The 17,309-nt window shown below is 33.9% G+C and overlaps 1 long non-coding RNA gene across 1 annotated transcript; it reads left to right on the forward strand.

Moving 5' to 3' along the window:
* The first annotated feature begins 5,249 nt into the window (after positions 1 to 5,249).
* On the forward strand, positions 5,250 to 6,727 carry LOC127873600 (uncharacterized). The gene is made up of 2 exons (XR_008046282.1): positions 5,250 to 5,703; positions 6,367 to 6,727. It is a non-coding gene; the product is annotated as an uncharacterized LOC127873600 (long non-coding RNA).
* Positions 6,728 to 17,309: the final 10,582 nt, after the last annotated feature.

Here is a 17,309-nt window from a genome sequence, read left to right on the forward strand (position 1 = left end):
TGTTAGTAGTAGTAGTAGTAGTAGTAGTAGTAGTAGTAGTAGTAGTAGTAGTAGTAGTAGTAATAGTATTAGTAGTAGTAGTAGTAGTAGTAGTAGAAGTAGTAGTAGTGGTGGTAGTAGTAGTAGTAGTAGTAGTAGTAGTAGTAGTAGTAGTAGTGGCGGTGGTGGTGGTGGAAGTGGTAGTGTAATTACTCAGTAGAAACAATATTAACAATAGTTACAAATCACTTTTATCACCATAATCAATAGAGAAGTAGTATATGCCTAGTCGTATAAAATGCCCATGGCTGCTTGTCCCGGAATTTTTGGAGAAATTATAATAAAAGATGCGATCTTTTCGATTGAAATTTGAACCGAATCCTATCACTGTTGATTGAATTATTTCATTCAAGATTTTTAAAATTCTATTCGTTGTTAAATATATGTAGCTCGTGAAACTTTGAAAATGGGATTATATGTCTATGTGTATTCGTACATAAAATTAAGATATTGTAAAGTCTGTAAAAATCAGAGATTAAATTTCAAACTTGATAAATTTTAGGCCCTGCCAGGCCAGTTTATTGGGGTTCTGATATACAGTATGTAAACCGAGATACTAGTAATCGTTCTTTTTCCGAGTTCTAAGCATTTACATAGATACACGTGCTGCCAGTAGGAGATTAGCAATTTATACAAATCTCACCCTCCCAAAACAAAACAAAAATGATTTTAAAACAAAACAGAAATACAAAAAAAGATTAAGTGATGAAATAGTTTGCAAATACGTTTCGTTCGGCAAAATTAAACTTCTTGCTAATAACGTTAATAACGATCTATTATCGATGCCGTTTGTATAAACCACATGCTGATGATCGATGCACAATTAATTGTAATAAAGATTGTTAAAATTATGTTTGTTTATGATTCCGTTAACGTTTGAATCGATGGTTAATGAGAAACAACCCGCTGTTAAACGCTTTTTATGTAGACTCGTTCATTAAATCGCTATGGACAATTGTATTAACAATCCAAAACATTTTTGGGGCCATTTCAAAGCAGAAAAAACAGCAACAAAAAACAAACTAACGTGTTTGATATTTTTATTCGTGTAACTCAATAATATTTATAAACAAATGATTTTACAAGCTTCTAAATAAGTTTACACATGACAGTGTGTTGCATGTTATGATTAGATTTTTTGCCACGGAGTACTGTGCAGTATCATTGTTTCGGTATGAAATAGCGTGCGTATGGCATAACAAGTAACCCAACAGTAGCGCCGACCTTCTTCCATATTTTCTTTTGGTGTTAGTGTAAACAAACTAACTTTGTTGCCTGATTATTGCAGCGTTTATAAATAAGTCCAGAAGTTGCGATGTAAAGCAGCCGTGTGCAGTTTGTTGGAATCACAATTAATATTTAGTTGAATGTAACCTGTTGCAAAAAAGCAATGTGTAAATATTTCAGTAATATTTAGCACAATAATATTATTCATGTTATTTTTAAGAAATATCTGTCACCGATTTATTTTACAAAATGATTTGTAGAATTAGTTTTTGAAACGCGATTATGTTATTAGAAAAACTGGCTGATTGTTGAGATTCCTGTCAACCAATGAAATTATTTGCTACAAAATGGCGGGTGTTTTTATTTGAAGAAAAGTGTTGACATGTGTTTATATAAAATACTTGTGTTTATAATGTATTTTAAAGAAGTGCTGACTATTTGTTTAACTTCTTTTACGATGAAAGTAAGGTTAATGTCGATTTAGCGCAGGAAACGTCTTCTGTTCGTTGAGATAAGGTAAACTAGGTTACTGGTTTAGTACGTAAATTCGGACAGTTTACGTTAACACAAAATCAATGATGTACTGGTACTTTTTGTTCTTTTGAGAGCACACATGGCTGTTTTCTAGTAAGAGTAGGCTAATTTATTGCCATTTTTGTCATTTGGTAGTGGAAACTTCAAGTGTGTATACAAATGACTGTAGTTTACCATCCCTTTAAATTATCTTAGAGGATGTTACATTGTAGTTTACAATTTGAGTCATTGTTTTTCTCATGGCCTTTGATTGAAGTCGCACATTTTATAGTCTTTAAATTGGCGCACAGTTCATTTCTGCAATCTGCGATTGCATTCTGCAGTTCAATTATTTTAACGCCAGGGCTCAACACTAACAGTGGTCCGTTGACCCGGGGTCAGTAAAAAATAGGGAGGACCAGTGAAACTAGAAATTTGGTTGATCCGTCGGACCAGTTAAAAATCCTGGCCGGCTCAATGTGAAATACTGGTGGAAAGCTGTTTTCATTAATAAACAACTTTATTTGTTCATAATAAACCGATAATTTCATCATTAAATTTTGGGTCTACTCGAGACTGGGATGAAAAATAGCAACATATTGGAAATTCCAATTTTTCTAGATGCCCGAATGACAAAAACCTGTTGTCGGATCAAAAAATCGATTTGCATTCCGCAAATGTCTCTGGACTTCGCCGTGATCGATACACAAATTAAAATAAAATTCGAAGCGTTTGGATTGAGAAATTAACAAAATGGTATTTATTATTTTGAAAAAGCAGCAATAATTAGCATTTTATTGATCTTAGTACCATCAGAATATACTTTGTTTACCGTGCAAATTTACAATGGAGAGCGCCGAATAATGTTTTGATATTGCCGGAGAATAAATGTGCGTATTTTCAATATAACAAATTTTCATGATGTGGAATTTCATTCCGGGGGTGATTGAACCTGTTACCTCCGCCTAAAAACCCTAAAACTAATGAAGAGAAGCTTGAAGTACAGCAATTATGAAAAGGACGAGAGATAGTTCATTAGATAGTATAGTTTTCTTTTTATAAATGCACAATACATTTTTGATAGTCCGGAAAGTTAATTGAAATGTAGGTAAAATAACATAGATATTGTCGGACCACTTAACATCTTGGAGGACCAGTAATATCTGAAAGCTGGTGGTCCTTTGGGTCAGTAGGTAAAAAAGTTAGTGTCAAGCCCTGATTGCTGTGTGTTCAACGCTTACAAAAACAAGTATGAACTATTTTTCGAAAACCCATGCGCTCGAGTTAGCAAATCAACCAATCATAAAAAAGTTTAAAGTTAACATCGCTCAGTGATCTATTTTTAGAAAGGTATAGTGACAACTTGTAAACAGAATAAACTTGCGTCATAAATTAAACATTTTAATTCAAGATTAAAATTTGCCAATTGGCATTTTATTTACAGTTGGCTTTCGGTCAACTACTTACTTTTAAAATGGTTGTTCAATGAAAGATTTGGTTGCCCGACCATTGGTTTTTATTATCATACAGTTTTCGCCTTGTTAGGCTGAAAGAAGGGTTTATGTCTGGGAGGGGTTTTGTCCGGATACCCAGTAACTTGTAAGGATGGGCAATTGAAATTGTGATTTTATATAATTATATTCTCACAGGTTGTGCACAGCATTCATTCTTGTAACTTCACAAACAGTCTTCACGCTAACTATAAGCCCGACAGCCCAGGACTGGTTAAACGTTAATCGGGCTACTAGAAATTAATAATTTATATAGTCGGGCTATTGGATTTTTTGTCTGTTTCCAATAAAGCATCATAATTCGGGCTAGTGGTTAAAATATATTACTGTGAAGACTGTTCACAAATAATTTATGGTGGAAACAGTTACAATTAAATTTTGTTTTTATTTCAGTTTGTGTGTGCGGTTGTATTCATGCAGCCAGAGCTAATCCAGGTAAACTGGAGTAGCGATGAAGAACTGGTACAAGTAAGGTGGTCAGACTCCGATTCTGGGGACCCAGTGAATTGTTCTATGACCACATTACAAGACATTACAGGATCTGCTGACTGTGCTATGACAGATAGCGAACAAGTACAGCGTGATGAGGAATATTTAGACATTTGGGATAGCGATGAAAGCTTAATGTTTTTGTCTTCTACAGATTCTGAACATGACATCGAACAGGTTTTAGCTAAGCCGAAAAAGAAAACAGAACACAGGTACATTCAAAGTAAGTACAGTACAACTTTGAGGGAAATTTTGTCAGGCTTTTTTGAAATTTTAGCATGTGCCTTTGTTTAATAGTGAATTTTGTCAATTTTTTTCCAGTCTGGAGCTGTTTCTCAGTAACTATTGCATAGAAGGGGAAAATGTATGCTCACTTTACATTGTTTTTTCCCATTGTCAGTGTTGAATTCGACATCTAAGGCTTTTGAAATAGTAATGGGTCAGAAATTGGCATCGCTTAAGTAGTTGTTTTAACTTTTGATTTTGATGATTTTTGTTGCCCTAGTCCCTTAAAATTCAATAATTAATACTATCCCAATCAAAAAACGAATTAAAATATGTTTCAGATTTAGACAAAAATGTGCCATAAACCCACACATTACAACGTTATTGCTAAAACTAATTTAAGGAACTTAAAAAAAATTCTTAGCCTTTCTGTTTACATTCTAAAACACCAGTCTTAATGCTAGAAAATAAATGAGGTCGCCGTGGTGTAATGGATATGGTGTCCGCCTAGCGACCGGGAGGTCACGGGTTCGATCCCCGCTGTGGGAGCGTTCTTTCGATCTCCCATATAGACACCAAGTACTGGTTCTAGGCCCAGGAAACGGACTCGAGAGCATTTCAAATAAGTAGGAATTACTTTCTATGCAATCGAGCTAAAATAAATAGGTTTAAACTAAACTAGAAAATAACCATTTGTTATGCCTTGGTTTTAACATTTGTTTTCAGGTGAGGTAAAGTCAGAAGGAAGAATGAAATTAAAAGCATTGAAGTTTCTTAGTATTAAGACAGCACTTAACACACCCTGCTATTGTGGAAAACGGTGTATTATGCAGTTGAATATTAATTTTGTCCGTGATATTCGTGAAAAATTCTGGCATAATCCAAAATTGACTAGGAAAACACTGCTGAAAGCATCATATGAAAAATCTGAAAAAGTCGGAAAATACAGGTACTTTTCAGTACAGTCTAAAAAACAAGAAGTACAATTATGTACAAAAGCATTTTTGGCTGCATTGAGAGTTAACAAGAATACATTAACTACAGTTGCTGATATGTGCATGAATAACAAGGAAGCTCCAACTGGGAAATCCCCACGTAACTGGGACAAGAGCACTCTACTTTTGATTGCTTGGCTGGAGGATTACTTCAGATTTCATGGCGAAAGAATGCCTCACCGAAACGAGATTGTGATGCCATATGGAACAGTGAAAAGTTATATTTATGAACAATACAAAATGGATTAGCATCCCCAGCAAAACCCGATAATCGATTCGCCGATAGTAATTTTCTGATGGTCATATAATTTAACAGCATAATTAATTGTTTTTCACTAAGTGTATAATAATAATTTATATATCAGATTAAAGAGAATAAAATTTTCTTTATTATGGTTTGTACTTCATGAAAATCTATAAAGGATAAGTGTTATAAATCGTTGCTTAATTATTGAACAATGCGGATTATCGGCATTTTCACACGTCCGCGGTAGAGTGCAATATGGTGGACACGGTTTGGTGACGGTGGGTATTTTCCACATGTTTTGCGGTGACGTAAATCCTAATGAATATTTATGAAGTTAAATTAACCAATCAGAGGAGGAATTCCCCTTCATGATGATGCAACTTCCGTTAAAATCGGCTTGTAAACAATTGTGATACAAAGGACCAAAGTCTACGTGAATTTGTCTGAATCTTAATCGGTATGTATAAATAAATCTTATATCATTAAAAAGTACATATTCTAAGCTTTAATTTGATATATGTCATGACCAAATCGGTTCAGGTTTACCCGACCGCATTTTTGTTCAAAGTTCAGTGGTTATGAAAATCCCAAAATCTTCTCGGCCGTAGCAATGGCCGCCATTTTGAATTTCCTTCGCTTAGCGAAAAATTAACGACATATTAGCAGAATAAAGCCTCATTAAGCAAAAGAACAACAGTACAGTGGGTGTTATTCCATATATCTAATATTTAATTGTGTGTTATGTCACTAATATGGAATTTTCGTTTTGTAAGGATGTTTAAATTGTAAAAATATCTGTAAACACCACTGTATATAATCTTAGGATACGCATCATTTCGGACAGCGATTTAAAAACATATACAATAATGTACCAAATAGTTTGCGTACATTGATTGATTTTGCTTTGAATTAATAATAATTAAAATATTATATATGTATTAAGGATTTTTATTATTAAGTTGTTTCAATATTTAAATAAGTACAATATTACATGTGCAGAAAAAAGAATAACTTAACTTTCAACTTAACTTAAGACTTAAGTAATAACCAAAAACAAACAAAGAGTAAACTTAATTGTTCAAGAAAGACTGTTATTTTAATTTATTTTATTTACTTTCAGGTGTATTTCAGTTGTAATACAGATAAGTGCCATCTGATGGGAGGATATCAGAATGGACTTCCCTGGCCCTTATTGCGAGCAAGTTGGTTTAACTTGCCAGGCTTTGAATGACTCTACCATTCAGCCCATAACACAAGAACGTCTGACCAATGGACTTGTTCTTGAATTAAGATTGTATGCAAACAAGGTGAATCGTCCATTAAACATACTATTTGAGTGGTTGAGACTGTTACAGCCAACAGAATCAAATGACAGTACGCTGAAGTACCGGATAAAAAATGCCAGTGAAATCAGCAAAAAGTTGAACGGAAAAAAAAAAAGTCAAAGGCTTTTCAAACTTAGCAGAATTTAAATCATCAGCTTTTAATGTTGTGGAAAGAAGTGTTAAGCATTCGCCTCATATGAAAATTGTGAATGAACAGCCAACAAGAGAGCTCATCGTCCCAGATAATTCATCGAAGGAGGTACACAGAAAAAATCCAGTAAATGAACCAATTGACAATGATGTTGTTACTGACAGTGTTTTATTGAAACAAAGCAATTTAACAGACTATGAAATACGGAAGAAACAAAAAAATCTGAAAAAACTGCAGAAATTGCTTACATCCGAACGTGAAAATCTTAACATACTAAGACATCGGAAGGGACATTATTCGGTACGAAATGTTGAGAAACGAGATGCACGAGCACATGAAACCAGAAAAAAACTTAATGAAGCAAACATGAAAATATTAAAACAAGAAAAACTCATTAATGACTATGAGTGTGAGAAGCGACAAAAAAAATCAAGTGCCAATGAAGTTCAACGTGATGTGGAAATTGGCAAGATGCAACCTCAAATAATTGATCATGTAAAAAAATCCCTTCTCAACTCAGAAGATCATGTTCAACAACTTTTGAATGAAAATGAAAGTCTGCAAAAACAAGTTGAACGTCTGCAGTTGTGCAGTTCTCAGCGAAAAAAGTCAGTGAACTACTTCAAGCGAAGTCTAAAAAAAGTAAAAAGCAAATTTAAAACTGAAATTGATGGAGAAGAAGTCAAATCTCTGAAAGTCATAATTCTCAACAAAGACAAAGAAATTCAGTCATTGTTATCTGAAATTAATGAACTTGAAGAGAAATTGAGAGACAATGTAAATACCAAAAATGCTGATGGCTCCTATAGTGACAATGTACGACTCTGTGTTATTGAACTAGCTGGACTGGAAGTTGCAGTTGAAAAAATTCCGAAGGTTGTGCAAGTTGTTTCTTCACACTTGTTTGCAAGACATTTAAATAGTTCTGATTTACCATCAAAGTCGACGACACAGGCTATCATTGATGAAGGGCATTATCTTGCCAAAAAATTCATTGCGGAAAGGATTGAATCATCTTCAAGTTTTGGCATAAACAGAGATGGAACAAGTAGAAAAAAACAAAAGATCCTGGATACATCAATCACCCTTGATAGTGGTGAAGTAATGAGCCTAGGATTCACGCGAGTTGCTCATGAAACTGCAAAAGCCATCAATGAGACTACAAAAAAACACATAAAAGAACTCTCAGAAGTACAGACAGCAGCCGATGCTGATTCTTTTGTGAGGAATTCATTGAACAAACTTGCGTTCAGTATGTCAGATCGTGCAAGCAATGAAAAAGCTGCAGATAGACTTCTTGATGAGTGGCGAGATGAAGTGTTAGAAATGACTACAGAAAGTGACAAAATGAAGGTTAAACATTTCCACTGTATGGCCCATGTTTTGCTTGGGTTTCACAAGTATTCATGTGAAGATGTTAAGAACTTTGAAAACAAAATGGTTGAGTCAGATGGCCCGTTAGGGCGTGACAGTCTGTCCCAGTTCAAGTCATGGAGGAAGACCGGAACAGTCGTCGAGCGTGTGGTCCGCATGATCTCTGAAACATTTGGACCTGCTGGTGACCACCTTGGCCTGCGTGACAGATGGGAGGCACACTGTAGCAAAAATGGTAATAGGCAGATTTTCTCCCTCTTTTAAGTGTATTTTTTATTTTACCTGAAACAAAAATAAATATTTGAAATACATGAAACAGTGCATTTAATGTATGTCATCAATTAACATTATCTTTACCAATATGGTATAATACTATAAAATATAATGTTGAACATATAATAATTGCAATTTTAAATAATTTACAGATCATTTTAAATGTCAATAAATCTTGTGGAATTTAAATAATTGGACATTATTCAATAAATTTTTTACTCTTGTTTTGTAAACTTCAGATAAATGTTTATAGGAATGCTTTTATGTTTCAGGCGTGAAGTCTGTGATTGGGAACTACCGTGACAATCGCTTCAACGGACTGTTCCAAACATCCGCAGAAGTTCTGCTACATGCCGACGACATGATATCAGTTTTAAATACTGTGCAGCAGCCTAATAGAAAGCTCATCTCAGTTAAGGCGGACTTGCAGTGCGAACAAATCAAAACCATGCTTAAGTGTTATGGACTCATTTTTGTCAAGGTGACTGGCCCATACTGGAACCTTGTAACATCAGGGTCAGTACCTTATCTCCTCCTGTACAAGAGTGTTCAGAGCTTGAGGATGTACTTGAGCGACTGCGTCAACAATCCAAAGCTGCTTATATCCGAAAGACAGTGGGCGGCTGAGGATGTCGCCGATATACCTAACGGACAACTCTTCATGAAGAAGTTGTTAAGTGGAGACCTAGAGGACACACTGTTGCTTGATACCATCAGCGTTGTTGCCAGTGGAATGGTTAGGTGTATCGATAAACAGTTGGTTGACTTTTTGCCGGGTGGACAATTTGGTGCCATGCCAAGCGAAGAAGACCTCGACCACACGAAGTTTGCTCACTCTACAAACCTGAGCTGTGAACATCACTTCGGGGACTTGGACAGCTCGCAAAGACGTAGGCCCAATGCGTCCCTGCATCACCATTCATCAGTGCAAATGATCAAACGAAGTCGAGTGAACTTGATGAATTGGTTCGACAAAATGTCCTCAAATGACCGTTCCAGTTTGTTAAAAAATGCTCGGAAAGAAGGGAAGAAACTGCGAGAAGAACACATTTCATGTGAGAAGAATGTTTTAAATGAAATAAATAAAGACATGTCAACTGAAAATCAGAAGAAAGGAAGGAAACGAAAAAACGATATTGCTGAAGAAATTGAAAATGAAGCCGAATTAATCAACATGAATGACGACATTCAATTTGTCAAAAATGAATATGTTGCTGTCGCCTACCAGGACAACTGGTACCCGGGTATAGTTCATCAGGTTTCTGACGATTCAAAAACTCTCACCGTTCACTTTTTAGCGCAAACCAAAAATACAGGACATTACATTTGGCCAACTCGTAAAGATGAACAACAAGTGAATCCTCGGTTCATTTTAAGGCATGGTTTCATGCCAGAATGTAAAAACTCTGGAAGACTTTGGTTTGTTGCAGAACATGCTGACATAACAAAAGCTTACCAAACATTCAGCAAGGTGTTTTTTTAGGTTAGTAAATTGTAGATACATGTATTTAATGCGATACTGTAAATTGTATATATTTTGATGTATCGCTGGCTGATGTTGCTTTCTTGTAATTAATGTAAATTCTAAATTGTATATAGTTTATATATATATATATATATATATATATATATATATATATATATATATATTATATAAAGAGAGAGAGAGAGATAATACAGTTAAAAAGGAATTAACAATTTTCTGTATATTATTCCTGTAAATAACATGTTTTTACTGGTTTTTTATTTGCTACATGTATTTGTTCACTTTGGAATATTGGTATTACTTTGAAATATTGGTAAAATAAAAGTTTTCTGTTCAAATACATGTTTGTTTAATGTCTTTATATATTATATATTAACAAGATGTACATGTAGACTATCAATGGATTAGGAACCAGTTTGAAAATTACATCAGTCCTATGAATAAGTGCTGCAGAGATGCAACGACTGATAATTAAAAAAAAACACGTACATCACACATGGTTTTTTATGGGAAAAAATAATTTGCACTTAAAGATAGACAAAAATAGACATGAAAAATGAAAATAGCATGTCAATTTACATGTGCATACCAATTTTCATAAAGATATATTGATAAATATTTTTTTTATAACAATTTATATAAAAATATTATCAGCGTCGGTGCCGCGAATTCCTGCAAATTTGGTCTTCTACAGACCAAAAAAGTGGCTAAATTTGGTGAAAATTCCGCAACTTAAAATTCCCATAACTTTGGATCTAGTAGAGATATTTGAAAAATTCAAAGAGTTCTGAGTTTGTTTTAAGGAGCACTTTCATGATGTTATGAATAAACTAACAAGTATGGCTTTAAAAAAATCAGCTGGGATGCTAAATGGATGTGGAAAATCCAGTGAGCAAAAGCCAGTTCTACAAGAAATGGATTGACAGCTTCCAGTTTGTTAAAACGAAAAAGGTAAAATAATGTGTTTTTTGTGGGTTACAAACAATTTTATGCTGATATGACGTTTTTAAACTACAAAGTCATGTACATGTACCTGCGTTAGTTGTAATACATGTAATTTGGCATCGTAAAATTAGAATCTATAGCTATATGTTTTTTTATTACAGCTGTCACATAATGAATCTTGTGTTGAGTATATCCTTTGAATGTCTGCAGCATTTGTTACAAGGTCTAACACCAATATACATGTAACCTTTTTTTTGTCAGTTACTAGATATAATAATATACAGTTGAATCAGATTCTCTCGAGGTCAACGACAAAGGTCAAATATATGGGGGATATAGTGTTTTACAAACACATCTGGTTAAAATTTAAAAATGAAAAAAATATGCTACACAATCAAAAACTTAACTATATTACATTAAATATGTTTTAGAATGAGGCACACATGTACAATAGGCGAAAACGCATACATAGAAAGGATATTGCTTCAAAAAAGTTACTAGAAAAAGTAGAATTTAAGATTTTCTCTAAAAACTTTCTGGAATGCCAGTCCTGGTGAAAACACCATTTCATTGCCTCTGTATCTTGAAAGAGCCTGGCCTTTCTTAATTCTTTCTCATCTGTTAACCCTTACACTGAGGGAACCAAATTTTTAAGGCCTTTGCAAACAGTTTGGATCCAGATGAGACGCCACACAACGTGGCGTCTCATCAGGATCCAAACTGTTTGCTATTCTGATAGTATTCTTTGAAAAAAATCGACGAAAATGCGAATGTTAGAAATTCAGCAGACGACATTTTAGCAGACGACAAATTTCCCAGCATGCAAAGGGTTAAACTGCTACAGTGTAAAACGACAATTTTCATGGACTTTATTAAGACTTAAAACCTTCATTGTGATGCATCAGAAAGGATACTCCAAAAAGGCATTGGTAATTTATTTTCAGGAATTTATTTTCGAAATGGGTTCTAAACAACAACAAAAATGAATCAGTTATCTGGAGCTGTGTAACATAAGCAGTGATCGATGTATGTTTCAGACCAACAGCTTCAGCAAATGTACAACTTGTGTGACAATAGAAAGGCTAATGAGCAAAACCACCTCTTTCGAGATACGTGCTTTCTACAAGAAAAAGAAAGAAGAGCATAATATTCGTCAAATGTAATTTATGTATTTTCATTTCTTTTATTTTTCATTTATTTTTGTAACCAAATCTTTAATGAATTACTCCCTTACAAACATGGTAAGAAGCATTTCTAAAGTTCAGAATGCAAATCAGACTGTGCATTATTAGGGGAAAGATTAATGACCAGAAAAATTTACTGGGTGCTGCTAGATTGAAAATTATAAAAAGGTTCATGGTGAAAATTTTGGACTGACATTGACATTTTCTTGCAGGGTGCAGCATCCTCCAATTTTGCTCTATATCTTTCCCTAAGGCTTATTTTATATAACCACTGGTAATTAGTAAAAGTTATTCAGTTAATCAAGCTCATTGACTTTTATCTTAAATTGAAAAGACCTTTAAGCCCCATAAATCCTACATATGTATTGATATCCCAAATTCACCAAACTTATTGAACATAAATATGTAGTTTCATAAATGTTTTTAAACATTCAAAGTGAAATAGGTAGAAAGGTGCTACATTGTATATCCTGCATATTTGTGTTTCCTGCATACTGCCCATTAATGATGGTAAACAAAGAAATGATATACATCTTTCAAATTTAATTTAATTTTGCCTATTCAATGTTTGATGTCAAAAGAAACAAATGCACTTAAAACTATTAACTATTTGCAACTTCAAAGCTCTTATTTAATGATATCCAGGTTAGAAAGGAAGTACTATTACAACAAAAAAGACCAGGCACAACGCAATCCAAGCCAGCACATGTCCATAATTATCGATGGTATGGATCAAGGTTGGTATTTAAAGTGTCCATACACTTAAATTTTGACAGGAGCAGTTTGAAAATCCTAACTAGTCATAAAACTATATTCCCAAGTTCCAGTGTTCTGCCTTTGATGGGGCCTTGTTACAATGGCAAAAACAATTATTTGTCCTGACCTGATTTCTAAAAATAGGTCACCATAATAAGGATTTCTAAACATTACAATGAATGAATTTTTTGTTGAATGTGTACACTGTAGTGTAACAGAACAAAATCTTTCATTTTGTATTATGTCATTATAAAAAATAATTCCCATTATTTTGAAGAAAAAGCCTTTAACTATAGGCCATATAGAGTTTTAAATTTGCATTTCTTTCTCCCTGCATATATACATGTTAACTTTTTCCATAATTATATATATATATCGATGTCATAGAGGACATTTGTTGGATTCCGTGTAAGATTGCATTATATTTCATGAGTGGTCACCGAAACAATATTTTCACAAGTGAAAATAACGAGTTTCTGTTACAACCCATGAAATATATATTACGATCTTACACTTTGAAATATATAGTATTATGATTTGTCATTAGTAAATCATGTTGTTGTTCTCTAATTTTTTTTTACGCTCTTTCACTGAAAAGCATGAAATACTGTAATTAATTTAATTTCCTGTCCAGACTTTTTTACTACATCCACAGTTGCACACAGGATACAATGGTACCAAAAAGGAATGCTTTACATAATATGTGATTTAATTTTTTATATAACAAACATACAAACAGTTGTTTTTTAAACGTTTATTGCATAAATCTATTCTCTATTTTTTACAGCAAAGACCAATTTGCCACATTTTGCTGGGAGGAACCCAAAGGTAGGATAAAGGAGGTTTTGTGCCTTAGGTGGTAATCTATTTTAGCTCACACCTGTGTGTCTTACTCTGTGTGTCTTAAGCTTGCAATTGTCTTTACAGAATGTTACCCATAAAAGGGGCATATAAACAGTTTGTATGGTATATTTTTTTCTGAAATAAATGTTTATCCTATTACCTAACGAAAACCAATAGTATAACAAGTGATCGTATGAATATGAGCTGTGAACTATAAATATTTTTGGAATATGGTTTCCAATCTTTATTTTTGGAACAATATATATTTCAATGTGATGTCATAGCAAATGATTAGGTTTGAAGTAAACAAATACTTCAAGCAAAATTGGGACACCAGCGTTATTTTTTTAGATTTAAGTATTTTTACTCTTTTTTGAACGATAAACACCACAAAATAATGGGATAAATAGAATATCATGTGAGTGTTGGAAAGATATCAAGTTTATCATGCTCGGCTCAAAATTTTTGTAGCACTCTGAAAGTCTAGCACTACATGTTTCTCATCCTCGCAGGATAAACTTGATCTCTATCCGACAGTTACATAATATTCTATATTTACATTAAAAAGCATTTATTTAATGAGTTCCTAAAATACATATCTTGCCATTCAACCATTGATGCAAAATTTATTAATTTATATTTAAAGTTGTCTCTAGGACACTTGCGGCGCTTAAAAAAACAAAAATAGTGAAAAGTTGTTACTTAGTATCATATTGTGGTGGTACGCTAGCAAATTTTGTTAAGTTCAGCTCAAGAATTATGAGTTTGATTGAAACTAAAGGCTTTTTATTTGGCAGGTGATAACAATTAATCAGATATGCTTGTTAAGTTTTAGGATACGTAATACACAAACAAGATTCAGTATTTTGTTCGTTTTTGATTTCCAAATTTAAATGATGTATTGTGCAAGATTTTGTAACTGTTATGTGAAAAATTACAGAATCTGCATGCAGTGGATCTTCTGCATACTCATGTCACTGGAGTGCTAAGTCACGGGCATGGAGGGTTTCATGCCTATGTGGACATTAATGAATATCCTCATGATCCCAACTTGACAATCAACATCATACTTAAAGAGCTACTACGTCAAGCGAGGGCAAATGTGAGTAATGTTTGTGTACATGTGAGTAATGTTTGTGTACATGTTATCTTACATAATTATACTTGGACGACACAAAATTGTAAGCAAGCCATTCAAGCACCTACATTTCTGAAAATAACCAAAGCCCTTGACACTTGTGAAATACCACATGATGGCTTTTTTGGTAAAGATGGTGATAGTACAGTCAGTATTTTCAGGGGTCTCGATCTCTGGTTTTTGGGGTTTAAATAAGGCCATATTTCCCCAGCATAAAGAATATAGTTCCCCCATTTCAGATAAAAATGCCGCAAAAATGCAAGACAATTGAATGCCCTAGACCCAGAATTGTCAAGTTCAAGTTCAAAATGTTTCAAACTAAATAGAATTGATAGATAAGTATTAACTGTTAATAGATTGTAGTAAAAAGGACAAATTAAGTGATTAAAACAAATATTTTATAGTTTCTTATGTTTTGGTTGAAATTCTCCTATGGAAAATGATGCCTGATTTCGCCCGCCTCGGTGTTCCCCCAAACCAGAGTGAGACCCCTGGTTTTATGAATTTGTATAGAGGATCATGATTCATAAATTCTTGCTTAGGTTGGTTAATAGGATAGATTACATCAGAATACGAGTCGTACAAAAAGCATTAGTATAACACATTTTCGCCAGACTAGCTATATTTGTGTATGATCATGTGATATAAACACTGACCATCTTACTTTTATTGTTTTCCCTATGTTGTAGTTTTACTTGTTGTTTACTCTAGAGAACAACATTATTGTGCAATAATTTTGTGGATGTTTTTATTCCAGAACAACTTCCTGCCTCCAAATTTGTTTATCCAAGCAGACAACTGTTGGAGGGAAAATAAGAACCGTTATGTATTTGCATTTCTGGAATTGTTAGTGGCAGAACAGGTTTTCCATGAGGTGAGTGTTGATTTCAAAGATCACAGTGTCTGTTTTACTACAGTCTTTCTTAAGGATGAGTATTCAAATAATTTCATTTTCATTAACTTGATTATTTGAGTATTCATGTGCACTACTTACAATTATTCAACCTCTGTAGCATGATTTAGTAGAAATGCTTATTATGCCCCCCTTCGAAGAAAACGTATTCACACAATGGCTGCTACTACAACCAGGGGTTTTTTTTACTAAGAAAGTGACGCCGATATTCGGCGTCTTCCCCTACCAGAATTTTTTCCCTCAAAATACAATGTCCCCACCAAAAATATCATTTTTCACTAAATTATAATATTTTCTCTCAAAGAAATGTTTATTTTTCCTTTGGGCATTCGACAATTATCCAATTTGCACCATGTACAACGATCTCGCTCTCTCTCTCTCTCTCCAGACGAACACAAAAAATCTGGGAATCCCAGTTATTCTAAATATAGCTCTTAAATTACGTCATGTAAACTGGGCAACTAATCGTAATAATCATGTGACTATTTTACTGGATACCGGTCTTGCGCGAGAAGTGTGTTTCGTCAATTTATTACCGGAAACCAGTTGAATTTTCATCCGGGCTATGTGCAAGCCAAGATATAAACGTGAAAACAGAAAAAAAATGTCTCACAATTGGCGTTCTTACACAAACAAAATAAAACATTCGGACTCGGAAGATACTGAACGCATCGAGGCATTTTCTAAGAAAGAATCATCGAAAACCGTTATAACCCAGCAGGATTCTGAGGTAATCAACATCGAACATTGTGAAAGTGAAAGTAGACAATCGGCAGCTGCCGCTCCTTTCCCTTCCAATACTGTAGCAGATCAAGATCGTCAACCCATTCATCATGAAATTGAAATCACAAAATTGACATCGTCCCCCGGCCCCAGTACAGAAATATAGTTGAAAACATTTCCCATTATCAAGATCTACACCCATCTATTAAGAACTTTGACTTTAATACGTGTTAAATGTGTTTAAGAACAAAAAGGACAGAGACAAGCCTCTTTTAATGAGTTATAGACATTGAAATGAACAGTTTTTATTTTTTCCCCTAATATGTCTCTTTCGCACTCTTTTTTCCCCTGTCACCCAGCGTCCAGCGTCTTCCCCTTTCTCTAAAAAAAAACCCTGACAACTTATAGCCCATATAGGGGGGCATGCATGTTTTACAAACAGACCTTGTTTACCAGGAAATCGATAACGTCGCGGAAACACGTCTATTCAGGGAATCGATAGGGATCGTAAAAGCATGTATCTATCAGGGAAAGGATAGTTACTATAACTAATTAACTTTAAAAGTGCACTATGTGACTAGATATGTTATTGTTGCCAACTACTGTGTATCATATATATCACTAAAAACATGATAGTTTTGAATCATGCAATGTTTGTTTTCAAAATTATAGAATTGCATCTTTTTGGCTTTTATTTCAGGTAACATTTTTGTAGCCTAAACATATAAATTATTTATATTTGATTATTACAAGAATAGTTTTTCTTAGTATTATTCCATCTTGTAGTTTATGCATTTTTTAAAATCAAATTATGATAAAACTTGGGAAAGGCATTTATCTTGTTCAGCCATTGTCAACTTTATTGACTGAAGGTATTTGATTTAACGGATTTGATAATTATATATTATATTTCAGGTTCATATGTCCTTCCTTATTGTTGGCCACACGCATG

Source organism: Dreissena polymorpha, chromosome 3 (assembly GCF_020536995.1).
Source record: "Dreissena polymorpha isolate Duluth1 chromosome 3, UMN_Dpol_1.0, whole genome shotgun sequence".
Classification (NCBI taxonomy): Eukaryota; Metazoa; Mollusca; class Bivalvia; order Myida; family Dreissenidae; genus Dreissena; species Dreissena polymorpha.